This window comes from Protopterus annectens, chromosome 10.part0 (assembly GCF_019279795.1).
Source record: "Protopterus annectens isolate FY-2018-M chromosome 10.part0, PAN1.0, whole genome shotgun sequence".
NCBI classification, from domain to species: Eukaryota; Metazoa; Chordata; order Ceratodontiformes; family Protopteridae; genus Protopterus; species Protopterus annectens.
In genome coordinates, this window is record NC_056744.1 from 881,475,889 (window position 1) to 881,490,377 (window position 14,489).

The 14,489-nt window shown below is 40.7% G+C and overlaps 1 protein-coding gene across 1 annotated transcript in view; it reads left to right on the forward strand.

Annotated features, from left to right (window-relative positions):
* Positions 1-6,352: 6,352 nt before the first annotated feature.
* LOC122814220 (cytoskeletal protein Sojo-like) overlaps positions 6,353-14,489 on the forward strand; it is a 668,023-nt gene continuing 659,886 nt past the window's right edge. The window contains exon 1 of the mRNA XM_044086820.1: positions 6,353-6,690. The gene's annotated coding sequence lies outside the window, so the exon portion shown is untranslated. The remainder of the gene's footprint in view (positions 6,691-14,489) is intronic.

The following is a 14,489-nucleotide window of genomic DNA, read 5'->3' on the forward strand; positions in this document are numbered from 1 at the left end:
GGCCGCAACCCTCTCCTCCTACCACCCAACACTACAACCTGTGAGAGATGCACTTATTTAGCCAAACTGGAGCTCTCTCCAACCAAGACTGAACTTGACAGTCAAGAGGAGAAGGTAAACACTTGCACCACACCACACTCATCACATAGTCCCACTAAACCTACACCACCAAAATCCACACAGAGAAACACAAAAACTTTGCGGAGGCTCTCAATAATAATCAGCTCAAGCAACAGAGACCTCCAAAGCAGAAACGCAAGCAACCTCCACCCCCCAACACAACCCAAATGACACATAGCCCACAGACTTAGTGTGCCACTCAACCACAACCCAAAAGGCAAAACAACGTACCCAACACACTAGTCATAGGTGACTCTATAGTCAGGCACACTGATGTCCCATTCACTAGGCTAAACAAGGAGAAGGTTACTGTCAGCTGCCTGTCAGGTGCCAGGATCCGCCACATAACCGACGCACTCAGGTCACTCCACATCAAGTACAAATATGACTCTGTCATTGTCCATGTTGGTGTGAATGACCTGAGATGTACCTTCCTGGACTACATGAAAAGAGACATGGAAGAGTTCTCTGATCTTGTAGCCCAGGCAGGTATGACCCAAGCCCTGAGAAGCATCCTGCCATTACCCAGAATGATACCGCAGTACGAGGACAAAATGATTGACTTCAACGATTAGCTAAGCTTCTGGTGTCATTCTAAAGGGATCCAGTATCTGTCTGCCTGGGACGACATGGTCGACAGACTATGATACTTTGGCAGAGATGGCCTGCACCTGTCACCCCTGGGATTCTAGATATTGGCTAAGGCTCTTGCCACCCCTATAATGCCTTTTTATGGAAGGTTCAAATGACAAATTCACTACCATAACAGGAACAGGCAAGCAAAAACTGAGGGTAATGCTACTCAATGCTAGAAGCCTAAATCTCAAAATGCACTCCCTTGAGGCACTACTTAAAATGGAGAACATTGATATCTGTGCAGTGACTGAGACCTGGTTCAAGTCTCCAGAGAGCATCCCTGCATTACCAGGCTATATAGCTCATACCACTCTTTTTGGCCATCTAACCTGGACCAGAACACCAAAGTCGGAGGTATGTCCATATTCATTAAGGATATCCACACCTCCTGGCTAGTTGCTCAGCAAAATGCATCCGAGGTTATCTAAGTGCAACTAACTCTGGGCAAAACTGCAATCCAAATTGTAGCTTGCTACAGATTCCCCACCATGCCACAGGATTCCCACTCCTCTTTTCTTGATATACTGGAAAATATTAGGGTTCAACCAAACACCCTAATAATGGGCGATTTCAACTACCCCACCATTAACTGGGAAAACTACTCATGTACCAATTCCTTTGCTCAACGCTTTCTGGAATTCATAAATTCCAATGCCCTGGATCAACTTATCCACATCCCCACCAGGGGCAAAAATATCCTAGACCTAGTCATTACCAACATGAGTGACCGGTGTTCCACACCTAAAGTCAACTCCTCATTGGTCAGATCCGACCATACTCTATCCACCCTAGATATCCACATCCCACCCCCACCCCCCGTTAAGGAAACCATGGTAAAAAATTTCTCCAAAGACAACTTCATGCTTCTTAAGACAGAAGTGGCAAACTTCATGACACCCATGCAGATGGACAATACAGTTATGACTGCTGAATCCTACACAAATGCACTCTATAAGCACTTGCACGAGTGCATGGATCGTACTATCCCAAACAGAACCAAGGTGCTATCCTCCAAAAAAAGGAAGCCAATCTGGTGGTCCCCTGCCCTAAACAAACTCTACAACAGAAGGAAGAAACTGTTGCAAAAGAGAGCAAAATGCCATGAGTGGAGGAGGTCCCTAGTCAGCCTCAGTAAGAAGCTGAGATCCCTTATAAGATCCTCCAAAGCTAGCTATGAAAACAAAATCACCACTGATTCTAGGGACAACGACAAAGCATTCTATAGCTATGTCAAGAATCTCAATGGCAACACCCAGATCTGCTCTGAGTTACAGCACAACGGCATGAAAATTACAGAACCAACTGATATTGCTAACATCCTGGCAGATAGATTCAGTGCTGACTTTACCCCCTAAAAGGCCCATATCTATACAGAAAGAATGCAGAGTCCCTGTAATCACAACTACGCAGGTAAAAGCTGCACTCTCTAAAGCCAAAAACACAGCATCCATGGGACCAGGCAACATCCTAGGCTGCGTTTTACATGAACTTCAAAATGAAATGGCTCCCCACCTAAGCACCATGTTCAATCATAGCCTCACATTAGGCTTTGTGCCCATTGAATGGCACACAGCAACAGTTATCCCACTCCACAAAGGGGGAGCCACCACTGATCTCGGGAACTATCGCCCTATTAGCCTGATGAGCCTGGTCTGTAAGGCCATGGAATGTATCATCATGGAACTCATAAACAAAGACATTGGTAACCTCCAAACTCTGGACCCCACCCAGTTCAGGTTAGTGAAAGGCAGATCATGCCTCCTGAACCTGATTGACTTCTTTGCGGCAGTCACCAAAGCCGTAGACGAGGGTAAGGTGGTTCACACGGCCTATCTTGACCTCGCCAAGCTTTCAACACCATCCCCCATTCTGGAATTATAGCTAAACTCACTAAATTAGGTATAAATCCCTACATCACAAGATGGGTTGCCAACTGACTCACTGACAGAACCCACACTGTAAAAGTTGCAGACTCCAAATCTGACTTCAAACCAGTGACAGGTAGAATACCACAGGGTTCAGTCCTGGGAATCTCTCCTGTTTGGTATCTACTTCTCTGAAGTACAGGGTAACACAGAAGGCCTATGGCTAATGAAGTTTGCAGATGACTGCAAACTAGGAGCCATAGTCGATTCCCAAATGATGTTGGGCCTCATTGTGACAGATGCCTGGTGTCAGAGCCACGGCCTCAAGCTCAATGCCAAAAAGTGCATTGTCATCCCCTTTGGTTAAAAATTCTTTACTCATGAACTACCACATAGGCGGCAGTCTGCTTAATGCCGAATGTGTAATGAGACCTTGGGACTAAGGTGGACAGTAGTCTCTGCTTTGATAATCACATTGCCACAGTAGTCAGGAAATCCTTCCATGTGGCACATCTCATCAGAAAAAAGTTCTCATCCAGGAAAAAAGAGGTCATTGTTCCCTTTTACTCGACACTCATTAGACCCATTATAGAGTACAACTTCCCTTTTGGAATGTACCTCACAAGACATCTGCAGCAGCTGGAAAGGCCACAGAAATAACTCACAAAGAGGATTACTGGCCTCAAACAGATGCCCTATACTGACCATCTCAAAAAACTCCAGCATTACTCTGTAGCATATCGCCTACTCCGAGGTGATCTCTGCCTGACATATAAAGTTATGTCAAACCCAGAGCTGTTAGACATGCTACACCTAAAGAAATCCCAATCCCTCCGAGCTACACACTCTAGGGACTTAAACCTTGTCACCACAATAAACAGAACATGGTGGAGGGATAGATTCCTGTCCCAGAGACTTCCCATACTCTGGAACAAGCTACCCATCTATGTTAAGCTGCTCGACAGGGACACAGGAAAATAACTTTCTTGGGTGGCGTAAGCCAGGGAACCTTGTTGGCTAGGCTTACTTAGGCCCTTGGGCCGATAGCCTAGTACCTACCTATGAACCTGTGATGGAGAACACTGGGCAGCAGTAGTGTTTACATACTGAGAATGTTACACATTAGCCCACTTTGACAGCTGCTCACTGTTCTAACAAGCTAAATCTTATCACAAACAGTATTTGATAAGAAGTCAGGTCCGAAAAAAAAGTAGTAGAAAAAATATATACTAGTAGTGATGCTTTTCCTGAAATGCTAATAATATAATAACATGATGTATATGGCTATACGTTTCTACAGAATTCAACTGTAAAGATTTTCACAGAATGTCCAGATTTTTTACTCTTTTTGTCTGCTCCTCATAAAATCTTTGGTTTTCTGGAAAAACACTGAGAACTGAAAACAGACGTTTGATTTTCATACTTCATACCCTTCAGAAATATATGCATGCCATTTCAAATCCTGTTATTCTAGCAACTTTTGGTTTTGTTGAGGATCAAAACAGTGTAAGAAACTTCTCTGTGTGGAAGATTTTCAGTCCATATATCTCTAGTTAATCATTGTATATTAATCAGATCAGACAACAGTAGTTGAAGTAAGTAATGTCTTTCGGCTTTTCCCGGCTAGGGGTCGCCACAGCGGAACTCTGGTCCGCTAATGACTGGCAGTGGATTTTTACGGTGCTGAGTTGCCAGCTTGATGCCCAACCTTCAAAGAAGGCACACCCATTCACGCACGCATCTACCTGCATGTCTTTTTAATGTCATTCGACAGCTGGGAGGACATGTAGTAGAAGTAGCGAACTTAAACTCGTCTTAAAAGTCAAAATGTTTTTGACTTAAAGATGAGTTTAAGTTCGCTACTTCTACTACTACTGATATGATTAATATACAGTAATTAACTAGAGATATATGGACTGAAAATCTTCCACACAGAGAATTTCTTACACTGTTTTGCTTTTGGACCCACCACTATACTTGTTTAGTGGGTTGTTTTGAGACTTTGGGGATACCACAGAGATTACTTGTTTTTTTTTTTTGTTGAGGAGTAACACCCCCCAACAGTTTCGCGTGGGAATGGGCGTGGCCTTCGTGATTGACAAGGCAGAGACCGGTGATGCAATATGCTAATGTGGCTATAATTGACATGGTATGCAGATTTGCCAGTGTTATACTTGTTGTTTTTCTTTCGGCTTTTAAGGGTTAAGGGTCGCCACAGCGGAACTCTGGTCTGCTAATGATTGGCAGTTGATTTTTATGGTGCCGAGGTGCCAGCCCAATGCCCATCCTTCAACGAAGGCACGCCCATTCACACGTCTTTCGAATGCCACTTGACTAAGGGGAGGACATGCAGACTCCACACAGAAGGCGCTCCAGCCGAGAAACGAACGGGAGAACCTCTTGCTGTGAGGCGACAACGTTACCGCTGCACCACTGCGGCTTTGTGTATTTTCCAGTGTTATACTATCGACGTTTAATTCCATGATTTGGCTTCCACCTTTTTGCAAGATCTCTCAAGTGTACTTAATTTCGAGGAATGTACCTCATTTTGGGTCTTAAAAAGTTCATGTTCCTCAACATTCCACATTGAAAGGGTCTGTCACACATTCAGGGTTAGAGGTTTTTTTAAGTGAAACCCATAGTAAATAGAAATGAATCGTTTTGTTTCATTAAATTATCATCATTATAAGTAGTCAGCATATTTTAGCCATCCTATTAACTTCCTAGTGGAAGTTGTTAGTAAGCAATTAGTATGTGTTCCACACTTTGACCATTTGTTCCACATTATGCATGCTAGTGTTCCTCATTTTGGAGATGGGAGGTTGAGAGCTATGGGTATGATCCTCCTGACATTTCTGGTTTTCTGGGAAATAATCAAGGCTAGGGTTACCACCTGTCCCACTCTGCGAGGGACAGTCCCTCTTTGGGCAGTTGTGTCCTGCAAAAAAAATCGAAAAAAATGGCAAATGTCCTGAGATTTTAGGACAAATATAATTCCTATATTTTATGTAATAGTTGCATAAACAGTTATTCTGTATCTGAAACACCTAAATGTTATAAGAAACAGAATAAGCAACTAAAATGCTAAAAGAATAAACTTTTTTTTAGGCAAAAGAGTGTGTACTGGCCATGGGTATGTTTTTCCCTGCAAAATCTGACGTTTGCACCAAAAATGTCCCAGTTTGGGCATTTGAAAAGGCGGTAACCCTAATCAAGGCGTACTATCAGTCTAGTCTATAATGACAGGCATTAAAGTTTAATACTTCTTAATGTTCGTAAAATGTATGGTGATGCTCTATCAATTTTTAAGTGGATTTAACAACAACAACAAAAAAAACTCCCACGTGTTACTTTGGTGTATGTTGTGACGATAGCACTACTGGCATCATCATTCTTGAACGTGTTTTACACATGGTCCAGTGTTCTCCATTATCGCCCTAAATTTGACATTTTCTGTGTACCTAAATATTCTTTAAGCTGAACAATCATCGTTAAATGTAACACTGAAGTAAACTGTGTATGAACAATTCTACTCCAATTTCTCCTAGTACTGAAATTAATATTTTACTCTCCAACACATTACACATATTAACGTTAACCTGAAAGAATCTGTAACCTACACAACTGTATTAGCCGACTCAAATTATGCGCCACAATTCGCGCGTCACTCCCTACGGAAGTTTTAGAAAGCCAAGTTTGTTCTACGTAATGTTTACGCGTAACGAATTTATACAGTCGTGCTTGCCTTGGCAACCAATGGTTAACGCCGGCGCCCGATAACGTTTATTTATTTATTTTGTTGCAAGTTGCGGAATTTGAATATTAGGAATGGTTGACAAATTTGGCAGTTACTGCATGTGATTAGAATACATTTGCAAATCTTTTTAAAACTTTGTTCGCTGAACTAAGGAAGAACAGTACAGTCCATTATGATAAAATTTGGCAGAAGAGAAGATAACTAGTTGCTTTACTAGTTGCACATGCGGCGTGTTGTTCTGCTTTTAGAGTACTCGCCAGCAAGACGTGGGGCATTATTTAAAGTTTTATGCTATTAAAGCCACAGTATGAAGTAAGTTCATGCGTGAAAATATTAAACACTCTCTTTTGGGTTTGTAATTAATTTCATCGGAGTTGTCTCCAAGTTTTTAATGCAACTGAAACTGGAAAATGTATATTTGTTAAAGAATGTTTAAATATATGCATGTTTACTGGCGGTATTGGATACAATATGATAACGTTTATGTGTAGCAGTCTGCTGTCTTTCTTTGCTAACAATGTAAAAAAAGCATCCAATCAAGGAACATTATAATGTCGCTTTTACTTGGAGCACTCAACCAAACGAGCGTAGAAAAGATGCATGCCACTGCACCATATTACCTGCATTTCATTAGCACAGTATTGCAGACTTAAAAAAAATAACCTGTTAGCAGTGTAAGGTACATAGATATTTAGTTCATGATAAAACATATTAGTAGCGTCCTTCCAGTATCGAATCGTTTGTTTATTTATTGTCTGGTAATTGCCTTCGCAGGAAATCCGCATCTACCGATGTTTTTTTTTAAGAATAGTCTGCAAGTTCTGCAGTGTTATCTTCTGTGGTGTGTAAATGGGTTAATTCTTTTCATTCATGAACCAGGAGCAGTACCATATCTTCTCGAGTTGGTGCGGGGATCCAAAATCCAGGACACCGTATTTTCTCCCAGCTCATTGATGCTGAGGGATAAAGTCTTGATTGCGACCTAGGCACCAAAGTTCGAGTAGCGGCTTGGGAGCTGGAAGATATGTGTGGGAAGTGAGAGACCTTTTGCCTGACCCAACCTGCGAGGACCGAGTGCTGGTTTCCCACTGGCCATTTACAAACCTACACATCAGCGAAGACCATTGCTAGGAGGATGTGGAATTGACACTCAGAAGCTTGTGATGCGTGTTCCCAAACACAGATCTCAGTGTGCTGTGTGTTTAGGGAAGATGTACAGAGTGCCCATACTGATGCAGGTGCTCATGTCAGCTACCGGTTGGGAGGGATTGGTTGTATGCAAGAAAGAGCATCACAGCCAAAGTCTTAGATGATACTGGCTTACTGGTTTGGGGACTGGGAAACTAGACCTTCAGGCCATTAAAAGGAAGACATTACTCCCGGTCAATAGATGGATTGGTGGGCATAGGCAGGGAGGGGCATAAACCGTATCCCTTCTCATGGCTGTCTGGATGACAGATTCCTCTCATTGGCACTTGTTTGGTGCTGATGGGACTGCCCTTACAGTGTGAACAAGTAAGAGTGAGACCTATAGGAGGAGGGTGTTACTGCTGACATTCATAGAGGAAGAAAACATATGTCAGAAAAACTTTAAGTTAATAAAATGTTTGTATTAACATGCATTTTCTGAATAGTGAAACTTCTATAATTGTAAGATATTGCATTAATTACTGACTATAAGCCTCAATTTTGTAAGAATGAAACATTTTATGGATGCACAGAACAATTTCATGGCAAAATTGGCAACATCACTGAAGATGTTTTGAGAGACAGTAGTGTTTTATAGTTCTGTAAGGCATTTGTACAGTATTTGGTAACTGTCAGTTTTTGTCTCTTGCACCATGTTTTCACTGTACAAACGTTTAAATTATTAATTTAAGTGGGCAAACTCATTGACCCAAGCCTATTTTCAGAGAGTGAGCATGCTAAACCTCACTAAAAGAATTGCGGGCCTAAAGCAGATGCCCTATGCTGACCATCTAAACAAAACTCCAGGTATACTCTGTGGCATATTGTCTATTCAGAGGTGATCTCTGCTTAACATACAAGGCCATGTTAAACCTTGAGCTATTGGACATGCTCCACTTAAAGAAATCCCAATCCCTCAGAGCCACATGCTCCAGGGATCTAAACCTTGTCATCACAATGAACAAAACATGCTGGAGGGATAGGTTCCTCACCTAGAGACTCCCCAAACTCTGGAATAGACTACCCATACATGTCAAGCAGAGCACCACCTTTGCCCTCTTCAAAAGGAACCTTGACGATTGGATGGGAGAGAGGAAATTCACCCCGGGGATCCCGTCAGTCACCCTGCTAGACAGGCGTCCAAGGAAGTAAATATTGTGGGAAGAAATATCCAGGGAATTGTTTGACTAGGCTTGTATAGGCCCTAGGGCTGATAGCGTAGTACCAGCCTATGAACGTATGCTCTGGTTAAGTGACTTTCTTCAAGTCATACTGTAGGCTGCTTACTAATCTGCAGTGTGTCTTATACAGTTGATAAAAAGTAATGTGCTCAACCTGGCTTGATGGATAACCTAGGATTCTGAACATTCCTGTCAATGCCATCTCTAGGCAGAGGACATTTTAGTTTTGGGTAAGTCCAGTATTGTCTAGCATAGAGAGGATATTGCCCTAACAAACTGAAGCTATTTAAGTAGCATTTTAAATTGTTAGTACCTTTTTGTTTAGTTTAAGCTTTACATGTTTGTTCTGCATGATTAGACATCTTACAGATTACCCTTTCGAATATTGTACATCAGTAATGTGCAAAAACACTCTAAGCCCTGATCTTAGCACCAAAGCAGAAATGAAATAATTATTTGTAGAAATTACTGTGTGTATTTATTATTTATATGTAATTGAGTGGACTACACAGGCCTGTTATTCAAGTACACATCAGTAGTTGGTCATTCGAAGCAGAAGTACTGTGCACGTCAAACAAATGGAAAACCATGTTAGTTCATCTTCAGAGGTGCACAGGAACATAAGTACTTAATATTGTCTATTAGGAAAAAATATGTATTGGACACTAGTATGATCTCCAAGTGCAAACCTTGGAGTAGTGCATCTAAATTGTGATTTCTGTTACACTATCAGAAGTGTGTGTTTCTTGATCAGATATTTAAGTTAGTTAGCAAAGATAGACAGTTTGATTATTTGTTTGAGTTCATTTGGGGAGCAGATTCTAGGTCCGTGGTCTCTTCATTGAGAAAGCATTCACTGTATGAGTTGGTGAACAATCTGGCACCTTACATTAAGTTGAAAGAGAAATATGATTCTCTGAGTTCTGTGGAAGGTTTTAATACTTAATAGGTGATTTAATGAAAGGCAGTCTAATAGCTGACTATCTGAAAAGATGTTAAGGAGTGTAGTGTTATTACTCCACTTTGTTGATGGTTTGAAATTTGTGTACACTGCATTTTGAGGTGGCTTTAGTTTTAAAAAGGTTATCTTTTTTAGGTCTAACTGGAATAACTGTGATAGCTTATTATTAAATTAAAAAAATAGTAGATTTGTTTGAATGGACTTTCCACAAGCTCAGACAATGATGTTATTGGCGTGCAAGAATATGTTACATTGAGAATCGTGAGTGCATCTGTATTTATAGAATAAATAAAACGGGTTCCAAGATGGAGCCCTGGGGAATGCAGTACTTTATATATATATATATATATATATATATATATATATATATATATATATATATATATATATATATATATTGTGGGTGAGACTGGCTCTGTCCATTAGATACTAAACTAGTAGTAAAAGTGTTTCTTTTCGTTATGTAGATGGGAATTAAACAGTGTAGCAAGTGTAAGTACCTTTCTGTCGATGAACCCACATTATAGCCATTTACAGTGATACTAACTGACTAATAGCAACCAGGTTTGTTTAAGGTTGGTGACGATAAGTGTTCTAAGATGTGTAGTATTACTTCAGTTGTTTTTGTAATCTTTTTAGTTAGATTTTTCCTTGGGTAAGAAGGAAGAAGATTCTGTAAGGTTGAGGAAGTTCGTGGCTGACTCTTTCACTAAGAGTCAGGTTATAGGTATGGTCTGGTAAGGATGAATGCTTAAGCTTCTTTTGACCATGGTGGTTAGAATACAATATAGAAAGTATTACTTCATTCCCCTCTCTCTCTGCCCCCAAGCTATAATGAATGGGTACAGGCCCCGATATATGGCAGCATCTGTCTCCTTTTGTTTAAGCAGTTATTCTGCAGCTTCCTTCCACAGTCTCAGATTGCTGGGTCTTCTTTCCTCTTCTGCCTGCAAAGAGTTTAATGGTGTGGAAGAAGTCATGTATCTTAGATCTTTTGAACCATCAGAGAAGCATACCTCTTAGCAGAAGTCGTCTGGACAAAGCCAAAATTAATGGAGGGAAGAAAGGCCCAAAGTCACGGATTGACTTTAAATATTGCTCATCTAAAATTAGAAAGTTGGTAGAATAACAGGCTTTGCATTAGCTTGCATTTTTTTGGAAGAATGTGAAGTTTGAAACTCAAATGTCTCTGATTAATAGGCAATCCATATGATTTGCCAGAAAACCACAGATTTTATGATGAACAGACCAAAAATATGAGACAAAAATTTGGACAACTGTGAGGTACAAAAGGAGGTGATATTACTGGTGTGATATCTTGTGGGCTGCCTCATGATTTTTACAAGGCAGCCCGCTCATAGGTTGGTTGAACAGAAGTTTTATTTGCTGCAGTTTGTTTTCTTTGGTTTGTAATGGGTATAATTTGTAATATCTCTCTCTCTGTCTCTCGTAAAACATATCTGTAGTGTTTGTCGTCTTATGAGCAAAATACTAAGCCCACAAGGCAGGTTCCCCCTGTATTTGCTTAGAGGATGTCTTTCCAGGTGTAAAAGGAATGCGTGACTTTAAATCTGATAGCATATCAGTACGTTCGTTTTCTTTAGCCTCCTGTAGGTTGATTTGCAGGCTAACCTGCTGTTAAAATAAGCCTCCTAGCAAGCAGACAGTTTTTGGGAAGCGTCATTTTTTATTTGTTCTCGCTGCTGGTGGAGGTCTATAACGTTTTCCTATTTTTGGAAAAAGCTTTAAGCTGATAAGAATGGGTTTAGTCATATTTCCATAAAGGATGTCTTTTCTTGTGTTTTAAACAATCTATGACTTTAAATCTGGTAAATCAATACAATGCATTAGTCCGATATTCTGTATACCCGCTTGTAGGATGACTTTTTTTTCAGGCTGACCTGCTATTTAAACAAGCCTAGTGAGTGCTGCACACCAAGTATGTTTCCATGAGACATATTTGTGCTATTGTACAGCCATTGCTTGGTTACAAGTGATAGTGTGCTATCTAGCTGAAATTGACTTGTATTAGTTATTAATTTGGTGTTTTTTTGGCAGGTGAAATTAACTTTTGTATTAGTTATTCATTTAGTGTTTTGTAATCACCTAACTTCTAGCATTGCAGGATGCACATTGTAGCCGTTACTACTGTGGTTAAACTGAATCTGGAAACTATCTCCTTTACAGGTTATGTAGCTCATGTTATAGTAAAGCTTTAGTTGCAGGCTCTGCAAAACATAACTTTCATCTCAAAATCAGTGCATTTCATTTTACATTTGTGCACCTTGTGTCTACCTTGTAGGCTATGCAGCATGCACTCTTAGTAAGAAACAGTTGAATTCACTTTTATACTGGATTTGTTATATAGCTACTTCACTTGCATGCTCTGTACGACATCTTGGATTGTGCTGGTAGTATTGTCCACGTCTCTGGTAGTCTCCTTGTGGAAGAGACTTTTTGTTATTTAGGTGCACATTTTTGATTATCTTTTAGTTTGAAATGAAAATTGTATTCAAATGCAAGAGAACCCAGAGGATTATGAATGCATATCGGGTCATAACTGAGTAGGTGTGTTCTTGAAGTGGGTGTCAAAATACAGCTTTCGAGCCTCACTTCTCAAGTTGACTTTCTTGACATCCATTTCTTGTACACACATCAAGGTGGTTACAATAGAAAAAAAAAAAGCAATCCTAATTCTGGATGGAACTTTAGATGATCCAGTGTGTATCACTATTTGCAGGAAAATTAAAAGTGTGTGAGCTCAATGTTTTGCAATTTTTAAAACTGTAACACTGTTGACGCTGCCAAAAAGAGAAACCAGAAGTGGTGTATCTCTTGATGACTTGCAGCTTTAAAACTGTTGGTTCATGTTGCCACTTTTTGTAACAGTATGAAGGGTATTACAGTGTTCAGACACCATTCTGTGATGGCTGTCTTGTCTGTTGTAGACTGAGATGAGAGCTTATCAGGTCTGATATGTGCATAACAAGTTTAAGAAATGGATTACAAGGTTATCTGATTTGGGTGTTAATCAGCAAGTTTCATTTATTTTGGTTACCATGCAGTTGTTTAATAGCAATTTCCTCGTGATGAAGTTGTTTGCATTTATTTTAGCTAAAGCTATGTTGTTTATGTCTGATGTGCATACTTTATGATTGAGGGACACTGGCTTGAACATATTATGCGTAATTCACTTATCCCATATCACATCTTGTCATTTTATTTTTGGGTGCTTGAAAAATGTGAGATAACTGTCAAAACTCAGCTCATTCTACAGTGAGTCGCATTTTACAACACTGCAGTTAAATGTGTTGCTAAAACCTCAGGAGACTCTCATATAAATTCTGTCTCCAGATACCTCACCAAACCACCCCACGATGAGGTCCCTCTGAAGAAAAAGTACAAGAGGAAGCATTTAGATTCCCCTTAGGAATCTACCACTGAAGATACTGATTTTGATGAAGTGGAAAGGTTCCCCAGATCACCCCCTGATGATTTTCTTTGGAGACATCCTGGAAATTTTAAAACAGAGGGGTGATTGAAGTCCCAAAACCCTATCCTTGAGGAATCCGTAGACCTGCAGGCTTTTTGCACTCACCGGTCTACCTCTTGGGTGAATCTGCCCACTGATGAACTTATCCAGTTGATTGCTCAGCAGGCATGGAAGGCACCAGACTCCATTGGGCCTTTCAGTAGTAAGCCAGACAAACTTTTTTATCTCCTCCGGAAGTTGAACAGTTTTGGGCAAAAGGTTTAGCAGTAGATGCCATGGTCATAGCTGCGGTCATGAAAAAGGAACTGGCTGAGGAGAGTTCCTCTATCCATTCATTCTGATAATGGACAGGTTTGGCAGGCAGATTTATGCATCATCTATCTTCACATTACGATTTTTGAATTTTCTGGCGCATTTCACCAGGCTTCAAAAGGATCTGATCAAGGAGCTCTCTGACACTCTCTGGCAGAAGCTGTCTGTAAAACAAAGTTGTCTCCGTTAGCTATCATAGAATCTGTTTCAAATTCTTCCATGTGGCTTATTGCACATGCAGCTGAAGGGACTACCAGAGCAGCAAGTTCAAGCATCACCATAAGGAGACATGCTTGGATGCGACTTTGTGGAGCCATTCAAGTCTTCATTTTTCAGTTCATCCTTTGATGGGTTGTCCTTATTTAGCCCAAAGGTTAGAGAAACATTATACAGGTGTGAGAAAGATGGAAAGACCCTTTCTGCTGTGGAAGTACATTTTTTCACTCCTCAGACCCTTTTCCAGGAATCGGAGTGTGGGTGGAAAAATGTGGTTCATAAATCCAGAGGGCCCTTTCAAGATGCAGGTGGTGAAAATTCCCCTAGGGGTAGAGGGGGGAACTCTAATGGAAGACACCGCTCAGGTGGTAGGGGTGGCCCTCAAAAATCTGGGTTTCAGAGATTTCTTTTCTGGAAACCCTATCCGAATTCCTGAATGGAGACCCAATTGCTTTCCTCTGGAGGCAGTCAGGAGACTCTTATTTCTGCACCAAAATGCCTGGCTAGAAATCACATCATATAATTGGGTGATGGGGATTATATTCAGGGGCTGTCTTATCCTTTTCTCTTCTCCCTCCTATTTCCAAAAGAATCCCAGTGTTCCACTGAGGGAGCCAGCAGTCCTAGTGATCCAAAGACTGTTAGAAAAAGTGTCATCCAAAACGTCCAACCAGACCAGAGTCCAGAACTTGCTGGAGATTCTTTTTAGTGCCTAAAAAGACAGGGGACTGGAGACCAATTTTATATCTCCGCTTATCGA